This window comes from Sinocyclocheilus anshuiensis, unplaced genomic scaffold (genome assembly GCF_001515605.1).
Source record: "Sinocyclocheilus anshuiensis isolate Anshui unplaced genomic scaffold, SAMN03320099.WGS_v1.1 scaffold1885, whole genome shotgun sequence".
Lineage (NCBI taxonomy): Eukaryota > Metazoa > Chordata > Actinopteri > Cypriniformes > Cyprinidae > Sinocyclocheilus > Sinocyclocheilus anshuiensis.
In genome coordinates, this window is record NW_015542322.1 from 165,222 (window position 1) to 181,207 (window position 15,986).

General features: G+C 42.3%; 1 protein-coding gene across 1 annotated transcript in view; it reads right to left on the minus strand.

Annotated features, from left to right (window-relative positions):
- The window catches only part of LOC107690949 (metalloproteinase inhibitor 2-like), a 33,206-nt gene that overhangs the window by 5,120 nt on the left and 12,100 nt on the right, over positions 1 to 15,986 (minus strand). The gene's annotated exons all lie outside the window — the stretch shown is intronic.

Sequence of the window (15,986 nt, forward strand, 5' to 3'; positions counted from 1 at the left end):
CAATAATGTACAGTATGTGGAAAATAATGTGTTTTTTGAACCTTAAACCGCATAAACAACTTTCATTACACCAAATACACAAAATAATGTTCTTTTTAGCATCATATGACCCCTTTAACTAACTTGGACATATAATTCATCTGAAGTTCCTTCCAATATTATTTTGTAACGTTTTATACGCTTATATATGATTAAATATATTTAAGAAAATGTGTATATGTATAGAATGTCATCTTATAAGACCACCCGGATGATGTGCTTTTTGTGTGTATATATCTTTTTTTATTATTTATTTATTTTTTGGGGGGGGGGGGGGGGATTATCAATATTTAAAACAGTTGAGTACATTTTTTTTCAGGATTCTTTGATGAATCGAAAGATCGAAATATCAGCATTTATCTGAAATAAAAAGTTTTTGTAGCATTATACACTATACCATTCAAAAGCTCGGAGTCAGTATTTTTTTTTTTTTTTTTTTTTTTTTGGGGGGGGGGGGGTTTAGAATACATTTAAAAAAAGAAAGTTATTGATAAATCATGATTTATTCATTAATACTATCATATACAGATTTTACACACAAATTTGTTGCATACACACAGTTAGTGAATGAGACCCAATATTTTCTTAATATGAAATCCATTAAATGTGTAAAACAAAAGTTTACCAGAGACATTATAAGGGGAGGAGACTCGCTTAAACGTGTATCAAAATGAATGGAAGACATTGCAATTTCAATATAGCAGCAAAACCATTGCTATCACATTTTATTCCTTATTTGAAATGTTTTTCATTCAACAGTTTTAAAGATTTCTGTTTTTCTCACTTCAGTTTAAGTAGATAGGAGATAGGAGCTGAACTTGCATGACTTGAAATAGCCATCTGGGGCATTTCCAAGATGGCCACCGAGTGGACTGACTTGCCTTCTTAGGACTAAATGAATTTCCATTAGCGTAGCATTTCTGAAACTAAGCAGGGGATTTCCAGTTCCCTATAGAAAGGTAACTCCCATTGCGTCGTCATTGACGACTGGTTGGGGGAAACTCCTGTTTACTCTGTTACTGAAGCCTGATTTGTTACGTTTGTGTAGTGGCACAAACCAATGGTGCTCAAGCCCGCCAGAGGGGGCGGAGCCGACTGCTATATAAGTCGGCCCGGAGCACCATTTCATCAGAATCTTCTCCTTCAGCGATGAGACCATCTCTTCGCTGACTCTGCAACGAAGCAAGAAGCCGAAGCAAGAAGCTCAGCCTGCTCTTTTTCTGAGCAAATTTTCTGAGCAATTTCTCATAGCGTGTTGTTTCAAATGTCGCTTCGCAAGTGTAGCTCGTGCAAGGACCCACTGCAAGCTGACGGTCACGATGAGTGTGTCGCCTGTCTGAGGGACTCCCACGCAGAGGCTGCACTCACCGAGGCTTCATGTTCTCGCTGCAAGAAGACTCGCCCATCTTCGCTCGTGGATCACCTTCTTCCACGAAGGCGGTCCTCCCCGCTCTGTTCTCCCGACTCCTTTCTCTCCAAAGAGGAAGGAACAGCGGGACCATCTTCTCGGGCTCGAGTGATGTGGTGTCGGCCCAGTGCCCGTGCGCTTCACTCTTCCCACCAGTGTGCTTTGCACGCGAGGATCAGCGCCCCTCGTCGGATGCGAGCGGCTTGGTCTCCTTTGGCCCTTCTGAGGAAGAGGTGGTTGTCGACAACTCCATGTACTTGACAGCATCTGACGCTGACGAGTGGGCATGTTCCGGCAAAGAGCCTGAAGCTCCCCCTCCATCTCAGTCTACGTGGCCCAGTGTAGACTCGGAGCTGATCCGCGTTCTCACACACGCTGTGGAGGAACTTGGCCTTGAGTGATCGGCCCCAGTAGAGCCCGCCCCCGGCCTTCCTGAAAGGACAACGTCGTCCTTTCTCCTGCCAGCGTCCAGCTCCCTTCGTGCCTGCGGTGCACGGCAAGCTCACCAAAACATGGCGGGCTCCGTACGTGTTAATCCCTCAACTGCTGCAGCTCTCACCACCATTGACGGCGCTGAGGACAAGGGGTATTGCAAGCTCCCCCCTCTGGAAGAGGCGGTGGCTGCTCATCTTCTTCCACCATCGAGCCGCAAAAAGTTTTTGTAGCATTATACACTATACCATTCAAAAGCTCGGAGTCAGTATTTTTTTTTTTTTTTTTTTTTTTTTGGGGGGGGGGGGGTTTAGAATACATTTAAAAAAAGAAAGTTATTGATAAATCATGATTTATTCATTAATACTATCATATACAGATTTTACACACAAATTTGTTGCATACACACAGTTAGTGAATGAGACCCAATATTTTCTTAATATGAAATCCATTAAATGTGTAAAACAAAAGTTTACCAGAGACATTATAAGGGGAGGAGACTCGCTTAAACGTGTATCAAAATGAATGGAAGACATTGCAATTTCAATATAGCAGCAAAACCATTGCTATCACATTTTATTCCTTATTTGAAATGTTTTTCATTCAACAGTTTTAAAGATTTCTGTTTTTCTCACTTCAGTTTAAGTAGATAGGAGATAGGAGCTGAACTTGCATGACTTGAAATAGCCATCTGGGGCATTTCCAAGATGGCCACCGAGTGGACTGACTTGCCTTCTTAGGACTAAATGAATTTCCATTAGCGTAGCATTTCTGAAACTAAGCAGGGGATTTCCAGTTCCCTATAGAAAGGTAACTCCCATTGCGTCGTCATTGACGACTGGTTGGGGGAAACTCCTGTTTACTCTGTTACTGAAGCCTGATTTGTTACGTTTGTGTAGTGGCACAAACCAATGGTGCTCAAGCCCGCCAGAGGGGGCGGAGCCGACTGCTATATAAGTCGGCCCGGAGCACCATTTCATCAGAATCTTCTCCTTCAGCGATGAGACCATCTCTTCGCTGACTCTGCAACGAAGCAAGAAGCCGAAGCAAGAAGCTCAGCCTGCTCTTCCGCTGTCGAACCAAGCCACTGCAATGGAAGGAGTTTCCCCTGCGGCCATCCGGCTGGATAAAAAGAGCAAATTTTCTGAGCAATTTCTCATAGCGTGTTGTTTCAAATGTCGCTTCGCAAGTGTAGCTCGTGCAAGGACCCACTGCAAGCTGACGGTCACGATGAGTGTGTCGCCTGTCTGAGGGACTCCCACGCAGAGGCTGCACTCACCGAGGCTTCATGTTCTCGCTGCAAGAAGACTCGCCCATCTTCGCTCGTGGATCACCTTCTTCCACGAAGGCGGTCCTCCCCGCTCTGTTCTCCCGACTCCTTTCTCTCCAAAGAGGAAGGAACAGCGGGACCATCTTCTCGGGCTCGAGTGATGTGGTGTCGGCCCAGTGCCCGTGCGCTTCACTCTTCCCACCAGTGTGCTTTGCACGCGAGGATCAGCGCCCCTCGTCGGATGCGAGCGGCTTGGTCTCCTTTGGCCCTTCTGAGGAAGAGGTGGTTGTCGACAACTCCATGTACTTGACAGCATCTGACGCTGACGAGTGGGCATGTTCCGGCAAAGAGCCTGAAGCTCCCCCTCCATCTCAGTCTACGTGGCCCAGTGTAGACTCGGAGCTGATCCGCGTTCTCACACACGCTGTGGAGGAACTTGGCCTTGAGTGATCGGCCCCAGTAGAGCCCGCCCCCGGCCTTCCTGAAAGGACAACGTCGTCCTTTCTCCTGCCAGCGTCCAGCTCCCTTCGTGCCTGCGGTGCACGGCAAGCTCACCAAAACATGGCGGGCTCCGTACGTGTTAATCCCTCAACTGCTGCAGCTCTCACCACCATTGACGGCGCTGAGGACAAGGGGTATTGCAAGCTCCCCCCTCTGGAAGAGGCGGTGGCTGCTCATCTTCTTCCACCATCGAGCCGCAGGCTTAAAGCTGCAGTGCATCCCTCAAAGCCCTGCGGGATGACGTCAGCCCTAGCCAACAAGGCTTATGCAGCGGCTGGCCAGAGCCGGCTCAGCCCTGCATATGATGTCTGTGCTTCAAGTGTTTCAGGCCAAACTTCTCCGGGACATGGACGAGTCTGGCTGGGATCCTGGCGCCTTCAGGGAGCTGCGTACGGCGACAGATCTGGCCTTGCGTGCTACCAAGGCGACGACGCAGGCAGTGGGCAAGGCCATGGCTAGCCTGGTGGTGCTGGAGCGCCACCTATGGCTAAACTTGATGGACATCAGGGACGCTGAAAAGATGGCCTTCCTCGATTCCCCAGTTTCCCCCAAGGGACTTTTCGGCCCTGCCGTGGATAGCTTCACTGAGCGCTTTACTGAGGCCCAAAAGACATCGCAAATGCTGCGTCATTTCCTGCCTAAGCGCCCCATCATGGTGACTGTTTCAAGCCGTCCCAAGCCAACGTCCACACAGCAGCCTGCAAAGACGGCGCAGTCTCAGCTCTCGCACAAACCAGAGCCTGACATCCAACAGTGCCCCCAGACGGCAAGGAGGTATCCCTTCCCGAAGCGCCAAGGTCCCCGCCCTCGTGTAGTGCTGGACCCTGAGCCTAAGAAGTCGTCCTGATCTGCGTGAAGAGAGGAAAAGGAGAGGGCAAGTTCTCACAAATGCCGGAACCCCCTCGAAGAAGGCTCGCGATCATTCCCCACCCTTTCGAGCACCTCTGAGCGGTGGAGGCTTTTTAGTGCAGACGTCTGAATCGGGCCCTCATGCGACAGCCATTCAGAATGTTGACTTTGAAGCAGATCCTCGCGCAAATTCGCCCAGAAGACTGGTTTCTGTCTGTGGATCTGAAAGATGCTTACTTTCACTTCCAAATAGCGCCCCGTCACAGACCGTTCTTGAGATTCGCCTTCGAGGGAGTGGCCTATCAGTATATGGTCCTACCTTTTGGTCTGTCCCTGGCCGTCGCAGTTTCACGAAGTGCGTAGATGCGGCTCTTTCTCCTCTAAGACAGATGGGAATCCGCATATTGAACTACCTCGACGATTGGCTAGTACAAGCCGACTCAGAACGGCGGCTTATCGCTCACAGGTCGTTGTTGCTCAACCACTTAGAGCGTCTTGGGCTGAAAATCAATCAAGCCAAGAGTGTTCTGATTCCCAGACAGCGAGTGTCCTTTCTGGGATCAGTCATAGACTCTGTAAGGATGCGAGCTTGGATTACGCTGGAACGCTCCCTGACTATCCAGTGAGCGGCGGCGTCTTTCAGGCTGGGGGCTACACGTCCCCCTGAGGGCATTTCAGAGGATGCTCGGCCTCATGGCGGCTGCCTCCTCGGTTATTCCCCTGGGCCTGCTTCACATGCAGCCCCTTCAACTTTGGCTGAAAGACCGCGTTCCGTCCCACGCCTGGTGCCTGGGTCGCTTTTATGTCAAGGTAACACATCGCTGCATCAAAGCTGTGGCTCTTTGGAAAAATTCTCGCCTGTATCAGTCAGGCGTGCAGTTGGGAACGACCTCCAGAAGGAAGGCTCAGGCTGGGGCGCTCTGTACGAGGGCAACCCGGCGTACGGCTCCTGGTCGACCCACGAGCGACGCCTACATATCAACCGCCTCGAAATGATGGCAGTTTGTCTAGCCCTGAAAACTTTCCTGCCTGCCTTAAAGGGGTACCACGTCCTGGTATGGTCGGCCAACATGACAGTGGTGGCCTATATCAACTGCCAAGGCGGCCTCAGGCCACGTCCCCTTCACAGGATGACTCAACGCCTCCTGCTTTAGGCACAGAGAGAACTCCTCTCACTACGAGCGGTTCATGTGCCGGGCAGACTGAACCAGGGAGCATATATGTTGTCAAGGGACAATGTAGCTCCAGGGGAATGGAGGCTACATCCCCAGACAGTTCAGATGATCTGGTCAGTTTTCGCCAGGGCAGAGGTCAACCTCTTCGTCTCCAAAGACAACTATCACTGCCCAATCTATTTTTCGAGACAGCGGGATGCTCTGACCCACAATTGGCCCAACACCTGCCTGTACGCCTTCCCTCCGATCGCCCTGCTACCCCAGGTTATCAGGCAAGTCAGGGACTCCTCGTGGCCCCCCTCTGGAGAAATTAAGTCTGGTTTCCGGAGATGATCCAGCTGCTATCTGCAGCACCGTGGTCAATACCACTGAAGAGAGACCTTCTCTCGCAGGCGCAGGACAAGATTTGGCATCCCCAGCCAGAACTGTGGAGCCTTCACGTCTGGCCACTCGACGGGAGTCTAGCCAACTCCCAGCGAGAGTCACTAATACCATTTTAGAGGCTAGAGCTCCGTCTACGAGACGCCTCTATGCCCTCAAGTGGTCAGTCTTCAGTGACTGGTGTTTAGCACGGAACCAGGATCCGGTATCATGTGACGTGTCCCACATGCTAACCTTTTTGCAAGAGCTGCTGGATAAGGGGCGCACCCCTTCCACGCTCAAAGTCTATGTTGCAGCCATCGTGGCGAATGATTCTCTGAAGGCTGGCCGGACAATTGGCAGAAACGACTTGGTCGCTAAGTTTCTTAGAGGTGCTCGGCGGTTCAACCCTCCTCGCCCTAAGACGGTGCCAGTATGGGACTTGTCTATAGTCCTGAGAGCTCTCAAGAGCTCCCCCTTTGAGCCACTTCAAACAGCCGGCTTAAGGGTCATGACACTCAAAACCGCTCTGCTTTTGGCCCTGGCGTCAGTAAAGCGAGTAAGGGACTTGCAAGCCCTGTCTGGTAGATGTAGTAGATAGTAGATGCTACAGCTCTGGCTTATGCAGATTATGCTTATTATCTCTCAGCTGGCTTGCAATGCCCTTTGGGTGTGAGGGCCCATTCCACCAGAGGAATGGCCTCCTTTTGGGCCTGGTCCAGTGGGATCTCTATTGGGGAGATTTGTGCGGCCGCCAGTTGGTCATCGCCATCTACCTTTATTAGGTTCTACAATTTGGACGTCCCTGCCCTACTTATATAACAGTCGGCTCCGCCCCCTCTGGCGGGCTCAAGCGCCATTGGTTTGTTCAACTACACAAACATTAACAAATCAGGCTTCAATATCAGAGTAAACAGGAGTTTCCCGCAACCAGTCGTCAATGATGACACAACGCTCGTTCCCTTATCTCAGGGAACCGAGGTTACGTGAGTAACCGTAACGTTCCCATACCTTGCACAAGACTAAATTGGGTGAGTAAATGTTGTATTTAAGTGTTATTTAAATGGTTTTTTAACAAGATGAGAAATTTGAGTTATTTTGGAATATAGAAAAGTTTCTGTTATGTTGTGTTTTGGGTTACCATTGTGGTGAGCTTGCACTTAGTAAAAATTGCGTTTGTCATGCTAACATGCGCTGTTTTTAGCTACACTTAAGAGATTCAGTTAGTCAGTTAGATTAGTTTGACGTGTCATTTTATTGTTTTACTCAATTTAGTTATGTTTCCAGTCCAGTTTCAGTTTACAGTTTAATTCAATGTTAAGAAAACCCATTTCCAAAGTTTAAAAACCACTGTCAACAATTAAATGAAGTTCAGCCAATGAATTATTTTTTGAGTGTGGAATCTTCTCAATGTTTTTCCACCACTGCTTGGACTCAGTAAAATATACAAGCTACAGCACATGGCTTGCAGAGATTCTGTCATGTCATCATAAAACGATGAAAAGGCACATGACTTGTACCATACTTTTCTCCATGCCACCTCTCATCTGAGGCCTTGTCTAAACACCAGCGAGAGGTCTCTTTCATATAGAGTCATGCCCCCAAACCCATATCCCATTTCCTGCAAGTTGAGCGTTTGCAGCTGTCCAGCATTTCTTTAGCTCTCTTTGTCAGGTCAGCCAACATGCGGCAGAGATGCCTCCTCTAAAGAAGCTGACACATGACAACCTTGCGCTGACTCATTTATTCTCATGCCATTTATACTCTCCCATATTTTCCTAAATCGTTTTTAAATGGCTGTTATTTTTTCACTGAAGTACGGCACGGAAACATAGAATGGAACTTAAGGGGACGAAAAGAAGCCTCTCTATCACACAACGAAACCCCTCACCCTCCACAACCCTAAACTTCAGCCGTGTCATACTCATAGTCAGCTTTACCTTGACAGAAGAGTAAACAGCTGCAAACCTTCTAATATAAACTGTGTATCACATTTATACAAACTCTGCTGCTTAAATTAGCAGAGCAGAACTCAAACAATGATTTCATGCTTTATTGTTTGTGATAAGCTCTACTTTCTATTTTACAGTGCTTTCATCTGACAAGTATTTTAAGATCTACAGATAAATAGTAAATTTAAAGATCTACAATAATACATTTCTGTCATTAATGAAGTTAAGCAGAATATATTGTATATGTTATTGATTGACAAGGAAAAAACTAGATGGGAAGTTGAGAATTTGTCAAAGATCATATGAGATGTCGATTGTTGGGTGTGACAAAATCTTTAGTCAAAGGGTCAAAAACAACACTAAACCCCATTGGCTTTCCGTATATGAACAAAAAACACAACATTTATCAAAATGCCTTCTTCTGTGTTCCACAAAAGACAGGTCTGAAAGTTATTGACATAATTTTCATTTTTGGGTGAACTATTCCTTTAAGCAAGCCCAAAAAAACAGAAGTATATACATTACAGTATATGCAAGTATATTGCATTACAGTATAAATTTAAAGTATAGTGTATGGCGTCAAAGCCATTATTGCAAAATCAGGGTGATCAGGTCATTCTGAAGGGGTGTATTTTGCAATAATGACCAGAAGAACATGTATTTTCCTATGGTTGCTTGCCAAAAAAGTAAACAAATAGACATTAAATATTGATATTAATGAGTATATCAGTAAAACACAATGGTCACATGGTGGGACAATGGTCAGTTATACAGTTTAGTCATCATAATACAAAAATATTTGACTATAGAATGTTGTGACTGACAAATCAGAATCAAGTATTCCAGAGAGTTGTGTAATATAACAAACTATAAAACCAAGTGGCATTAATATTAATTAATATAGCACATATGTAGACTTCAAGCAAAACAAAGAAGTTTGTTTGGTTTTTACATTATAGAACATTCTGTTCAAGCATTTATACACTTTCTAGCTGTCAAATGCTAGTGGAAATCATTGTATATTCATAATTCATTTATGTAAGTGTTGTGATAATATTCATAATTATGAATTCTATTAGATCAATCAATATATGAATCACACTTCACCACTGTGCTGTGAAATGAAGTACTGCTTATGAGTTATCACTGTAAAATGGTGTTGTTTACCTGTTGGTCTTGTCTACATTTGCCTAGTAAACCAATGAGGAAACAATTACAGGCTAATGTTGCCCTCAAGGCTAAACTTGTCTCAGTAAATGGGTGGATCTTGTCGGTGCTTGGCAAACTGCTAAATTGTCCAGATATATACTGGAAGTCACACTTTTTGCAACATATTCACCTAAAAATAACCAGTCCTTCCCATGTCCACAGTGTACTCAGCCATTTGGTGACCTAAAATGAGGAGCAGTGTCAATATGCAACATTTATTTGTGTTGGCAGTGCCTCTGGCAAGAACAAGAAAGGGGAACAGATATTTTAAGTTTCTGGGGTATTTCATGGGAATGTCAGATGCGTACTGCACAAAGTGAACCAACTTCACAGCACAAATGACAAAGTTTTGCTGTCCTTTATTTAAGCATTGTCTGCTGCAGTTGATCCCAACTGGTTTGTACAGTACATTAAGTGACCCAGTACAATTCCAAACCCATATATAATCTGCGTTTTGTAATGTAATCTGTATTTTCTTTTGTTCACAGCTTTCTTGGATGAGGATATGACACACAACCTATCCCTTTGGATATGACACACAACATGTGTACATCTGCCTAATTTGACCGGCTTCTACCAACCCTGCTGCTTAGACCAGTATGAACTGGCTGTTATGCAGGTTAGTGCAGATTTGGTGCTGGTCTGGCTGGTGGACAAACATAATCATGATGTTGTTTACCATTGAAACTCACTGGTTAAGTCAGTCTTGTTGATTAAGCATGGTGGGGATGCAAAACACAACATATGCTGATCTTTTTAGAAGTGACTGACGACATTTTATTAATTTTTAATTTTTTAATTTATGCATTTTAAATGTTTGACAAATTTCTATCAAACTGAATGGAGCAATTTTTAAATGGTGTACCCTAACGTTCAAACGTTTTTTTGGAAAGAAATTAATACTTTTATCTAGCATGGATGCATTAAATTGATCAAAAGTGAGAATAAAGATTTACATAAAAAGACTTTTACTAAAAATTCTATTTCGAATACATGCTATTATTTTGATCTTTCTATTCATCAGAGAATCCTTAAACAAATCACAGTTTTAACAAAAATATTAAGCAGCACAACTGTTTTCAAAATTGATTCAAAATTCAGCTTTTCCATCACAAGAATAAATTACGTTTTAAAATATATTAAAAGAGAAAACATTTATTTGAAATTGTAATAATATTTCACAATATTACTGTTTTTGCTGTATTTTTGATGAAATAAATGCAGCTTAGGGAAGCATAAGTCTTCTTTCATAAACATTCAAAACTCTTACTCCTAACTCCAAACTTTTTGTATATAAACGAAATTTTCAACAAAAAAGTTTTAAACACTACAGCAACTACATTCACTTTGGCATTAACAACAAATATTATACATAGCAGAGTTAAGGATATTTAAAGGGGTCATATGATGCTGCTAAAAAGAACATTATTTTGTGTATTTGGTGTAATGAAATGTGTTTATGCGGTTTAAAGTTCAAAAAACACATTATTTTCCACATACTGTACATTATTGTTTCTCCATGACCCCTTTAATATTATACACAGCAGAGTTAAATAAATCCTATTGTAAATATTTGTAAAAATATACATTTGTGCACGGAATTGTTTTTGAGTGATTTAAAGAAGTTGATTGGACGTATGGCCCTAACATCAGCAACAAGATACAGTAGAAAAGTAAGCATTTTCTTCACCCTTTTAAAAGATAGAGCCTTTTTCTGCATCTCCTTTAGAACATATGCGAGTCGTCGACCCATTTTTGAGCAAATGACATTCCTACTCCTGATCAGTGATTGCAAATACACCTAAAGAGAGCTTATGAATGTCTGAAAGCTGTCTCGTCGACTGAACCCAGAAAAAACAAAAACATCTCGAAAAAAGGAGAAGATTTACTGCGCACAGTCTCATGTTAATCAACTGCAGATGAAAATGAATCAAGACAACTTCTCAAGTAGGCCTTCATCAGCAGCAGCTGTCTTGTAAATCCGGCTTCCAATTACAGCTGCTGAAGTTACGGCCTAACCACCTCTTATGTTTGAGTCAGAAAAACATATTCAAAAACTGACCCGAGGTCATTTTGAAGAGGTCTTAATATTACCATATTAGCCGGGCTGCTCCTCCTTAACCCCACCCTGTCCTTTCATAAACAAGCAGTCTTTGCGCAGCATCGATTTGCTCTGCCAGCTGTTTGGATCGGCTGTGTATTTTGTTAGGACAGCTTGTTTTAATTGAGGTATGCTCTGGAACTTTTCTGCAAAACTACTTAAGCAAACGCCACAATGAAACGGAGATACAAATGGAGCACAGTTTATGAGACAAACTGGATTTTACAAGTTGAATTAGACTCGCTACTTAAACTCTAAGGGCTAATTGAGGTTAAAGGATAGTTCACGCAAAATTTAAAATTCTGTCATCATTTCCTCACCCTCATGTCATTACAAAACTTTGTCTTTATTTATTCTAAAGAACATGAAAGGAAACGTTTTGAAGGATGTTACCGCTGCTCTCTTCCATATAATTAAAGTGGATAGGGACCAGGGGCTGTCAAGCTCCAAAAAAAGCATGATAAAAACATCATAATGTGAAAATTCTGCTTGACCGTAGTGGTCACCATTCACGGAAAATCAAACGCGTTTCTAAAGACAGTAGGGTGAGTAAATGATGACAGAACTATTCCTTCAAATGTGAGGATGAAAAATAGATGAATGATATCACAGGAGAGTCAGAGATAGAAATGGAAAAACAAAGTGTAACGGTTGCAGTTTTTGAGGCACTTGCTCACCATGGAAAATATGAGCCTGGGGATATAGGATGCAGGGACATAAAATAACTAGAAAAAGGAAAACACACGCACACGTATGCACACTCACAGCCATTATTATACACCCATGGGCTCACTTTATGGGCTGGAAAAGACGCAAATATGAAGGGTTCACTGCTCTTAAAGTTAACTATAGCCCCCCTCCTCCTCCTATCCAAGTTGCATGCATTTCTGTGTATGTCAAGCCTTTCTGGGTCCTGAGCTATAGGGCATGATAACACTGTGCCAGAACTAAAGATCAATATAGTCTTTTCTAAAACCAATTTATCGCGCTTCCAGTGTTAATGTAGGTCAAGCTTCAACACAAGTTGTTTTGCACCTAAAATTCCAGATGCCTAATGCTAGGCTAAAAACGTTTTGAGGGCAAGGAGGCCTCGCTTCTCCTGGTGAAGTAATCAAGAAATTCTCCAAAGGATTCTGAGAGCATCCTGCAGTGAGGAGCAGAAACACAGTGGCTGCTGCCCGACTCTGCAGACGTCACTCATTAGTTTGAGAGCGTTCTGTTACCAACATCATGAAACTTGTGAGTACATCCCAGGGATGGTTTGGTCTGGTCAGATGACCAAGTAGTAAGTCTGTAAAATGTAAGTTTTAGCTGACTGGATTTCACTAATTGTTTATTGGCTGTTTAAGTGTCACATGTAGAAGGGTCATCAAGGGAAAGTCCACCTTAAAATGAACATTCTGTCATTTATTCATCCTCATGTTATTCAAATCTGTACGACTTGCTTTCTTCTACAGAACACAAAAGAATATACACTGTTCAGCTGATCTCTGCTCTGGACTTGCACAAACTGCATTGCAATCATTTTCCAAAATGTAATTTATATGGAAAAATTACGAAGTCTGTAAACGGCCATTAACTGATGCTGCGTTGAAGTCCTCCTGGGACATTCGTACTTACGGGTGAAGTCGTAATTACGACATCAGGTGCGATCAAGTCAATTTGGTCGGAACAAGATGGCGATTTCACTTTTCTACATAAAATGCAATGTTTTTTTAAACTCTACATCTACAAAATGATGAATAAAGAATGTGCATCATAAGTGTTTTTGCTTTTTTCTTTTTTTATTAAATGTATGATGTAAACTGAATCACTATATATTCTATGGTAATTATACAATAATATAATATTTTGTATCTGTAACTTGTATAGTTTTATTGTACATTACAAAAAATATTCATTTTATTAATTTCAACAAATTTACCGTCAATAAAGATGCTGCATATCTATAATCTTTGGGTGCGTCCATTGCATCCGACACGTTTTTTCACTGACCTGCCCCCAACTCGGAAACTCGGGGCTTAAAGAAAATTTAAAGTTTTCCACTCGTAATAACAACTTTGTGGTGGCATTCATGTGCGTTCAACTCGTAAATACGATGTATCCATGATGCCAGAGAGGAACCAAGGAAAGGCTATATTGCTGCTGTTCCATAAGTGCCACCTACTGTCAGATAGTGAATGTGCATTCTCATTCAGCCTGCCTGTTTTGATTTCATGTAGATATGTTTTATGTAGCATAATTTCACATAGCTAAAGTCGGACCATTCTGTTTCTGCTTCAGATTTTGAAATTATACAATCTAATTAAAATCAGAAACTGCTACATGTAGCATCTTTGTTTGGATCGTGATTAAAATTCAGTGGTTGCCTCTAATTAAATGGCTACAGAGAGATTGGCCTGTAATAGAGCAAATAAACATCTTGTTAATGTACTCATATTATCAGTTTTTCTTGTCTTTTGATCAAAAATAAAATCAATATTTAAAAAAGGTTAATAAGTATTGGCCAATTTGCTTGTAAAAAATCAAAATCTGTCATGAGAAGATCGTGGATCACTACAAAAAGATATTTTGGATAAAAAAGTTCTCCAGTTTTTTTTCCATTAAAGGAGAGTCAATTGGGTCCAATGTTGTTTTAAACCTCTTTGACTTTCAATGAATAGACAACTCCCAAGGTTTTTTTTTTATTTTTTTACATTTTTAACAGACAGTGATACCCATGTATTGATCTGAACTATTTTGCATTATGACTATAATGTTTTTCACGCATGATTTGTTTCCCGACATATCCAGATACCCATCTCCAGCCTCATCTAAACTTCTAAGCTTGTCTAGATCTTTTATATCAGGTCAGTCAGATTTTTTCAAGCTGATCTTTTTACATTTTTACATTTAGTAATTTAGCAGACACTCTTATCCAAAGCGACTTACAAATGAGGACAATAAAAGCAGTCAAAACTAACAAAAGAGCAACGATATATAAGTGCAAATGACAAGTCTCGGTTAGCCTAACGCAGTACACGTAGCAAGGTATATATACATATATATTATACACACACATATATATACACACACACACACACACACACACACACACACAAAGAAAAACAAGTAGATAGAATAGAAAAAATAGAAAGCACATAACTCTGAAGTAATGAATTTAGGTAAATGGGTGCAGCAGAGCCAGTGGTGGTTTTGTAGGCAAACATTAATGCCTTGAATTTTATGCGAGCAGCTACTGGTAGCCAGTGCAAATTGATGAACAGAGGTGTGACATGCGTTCTTTTTGGCTCATTAAAGATTAATCTTGCAGCGGCATTTTGGATTAATTGTAGAGGTTTGATAGAAGTGGCTGGAAGACCTGCCAAGAGAGCATTGCAATAGTCCAGCCTGGATAGAACAAGAGCTTGAACAAGGAGTTGTGTTGCATGTTCTGAAATAAAGGGCCTGATCTTCCTAATGTTGTATAAAGCAAATCTGCAGGACCAGGCAGTTTTAGCAATGTGGTCTGAGAAATTCAGCTTACCATCAATCACAACTCCAAGGTTTCTAGCTGTTTTTGAAGGAGTTATGGTTGATGAGCCTAACTGGATGGTGAAATTTTGATAAAGTGATGGGTTTGTTGAAACTACAAGCAGTTCTGTCTTAGCCAGGTTGAGTTGAAGGTGATGGTCCGTCATCCAACAAGAAATGTCTGTTAGACATGCTGAGATGCGAGCAGCTATCGTCGGATCATCAGGATGGAATGAGAGGTAGAGTTGAGTGTCATCAGCATAGCAGTGATATGAAGAGCCATGTTTCTGAATAACAGAGACAAGTGATGCCATGTAGATAGAGAAGAGAAGTGATCCAAGAACTGAGCCCTGAGGCACCCCAGTAGCTAGATGTTGCGACTTGGACACCTCACCTCTCCAAGATACCTTGAAGGGCCTATCTGAGAGGTAAGACTCAAACCACTGGCGTGCGGTTCCTGAGATGCCATTTTCCATTTTTTTTTTTTTTAGCCAACAAAATGTATTGCCAGTATTTCTTGAGAGAACTGTCAGCACCAGCAAAAGTTTCAGAAACATACTATATGATAATCTAAAAATAAAATAATCTTTTAGATGATGCCAACCCTGAAACAACATAAACTACCCAATTTTGCTACAAGTTTGATTGCAACATATAATAATTGCTGTTAATAGTGTTCATCGTCTGTTTGATTATGTCACTGACTGAATTTTACCGTACATTTCTGCCATATGTATATCAGTCTGACAGTCACCACTGACAAGCTACTACTAAATATATTGTAGAAACTTAATTTTCTGTAAAGCTGCTTTGCAACGATTTGTATAGTGAAAAGCGCTACACAAATAAACTTGAATTGAATTGAATTGAAAATAAGAAACGTTTCTATGTGGGATCCTGATAGCTTTAGGGTCCAATATTAATCAAAATTGTATTTTTCTTTGAGGTTTAATAATTAAAGCATCAGAGGGTAATTATATCTCACAGTTCTGCAGTTCAAATGGAGTGATGTTCTGCAGTGTCTGTCTTTCAGCTTCATTCCCACTGCTTAATTTTTCCTGCCTGACCCACATTCCTGTTGCCCGATAATCATGCATATCCCACAACGCCTGCTCCCTCCACGGATGACTTACACACTCTCTTACATATGCACGTATCATAATCAGAATGTCATAGT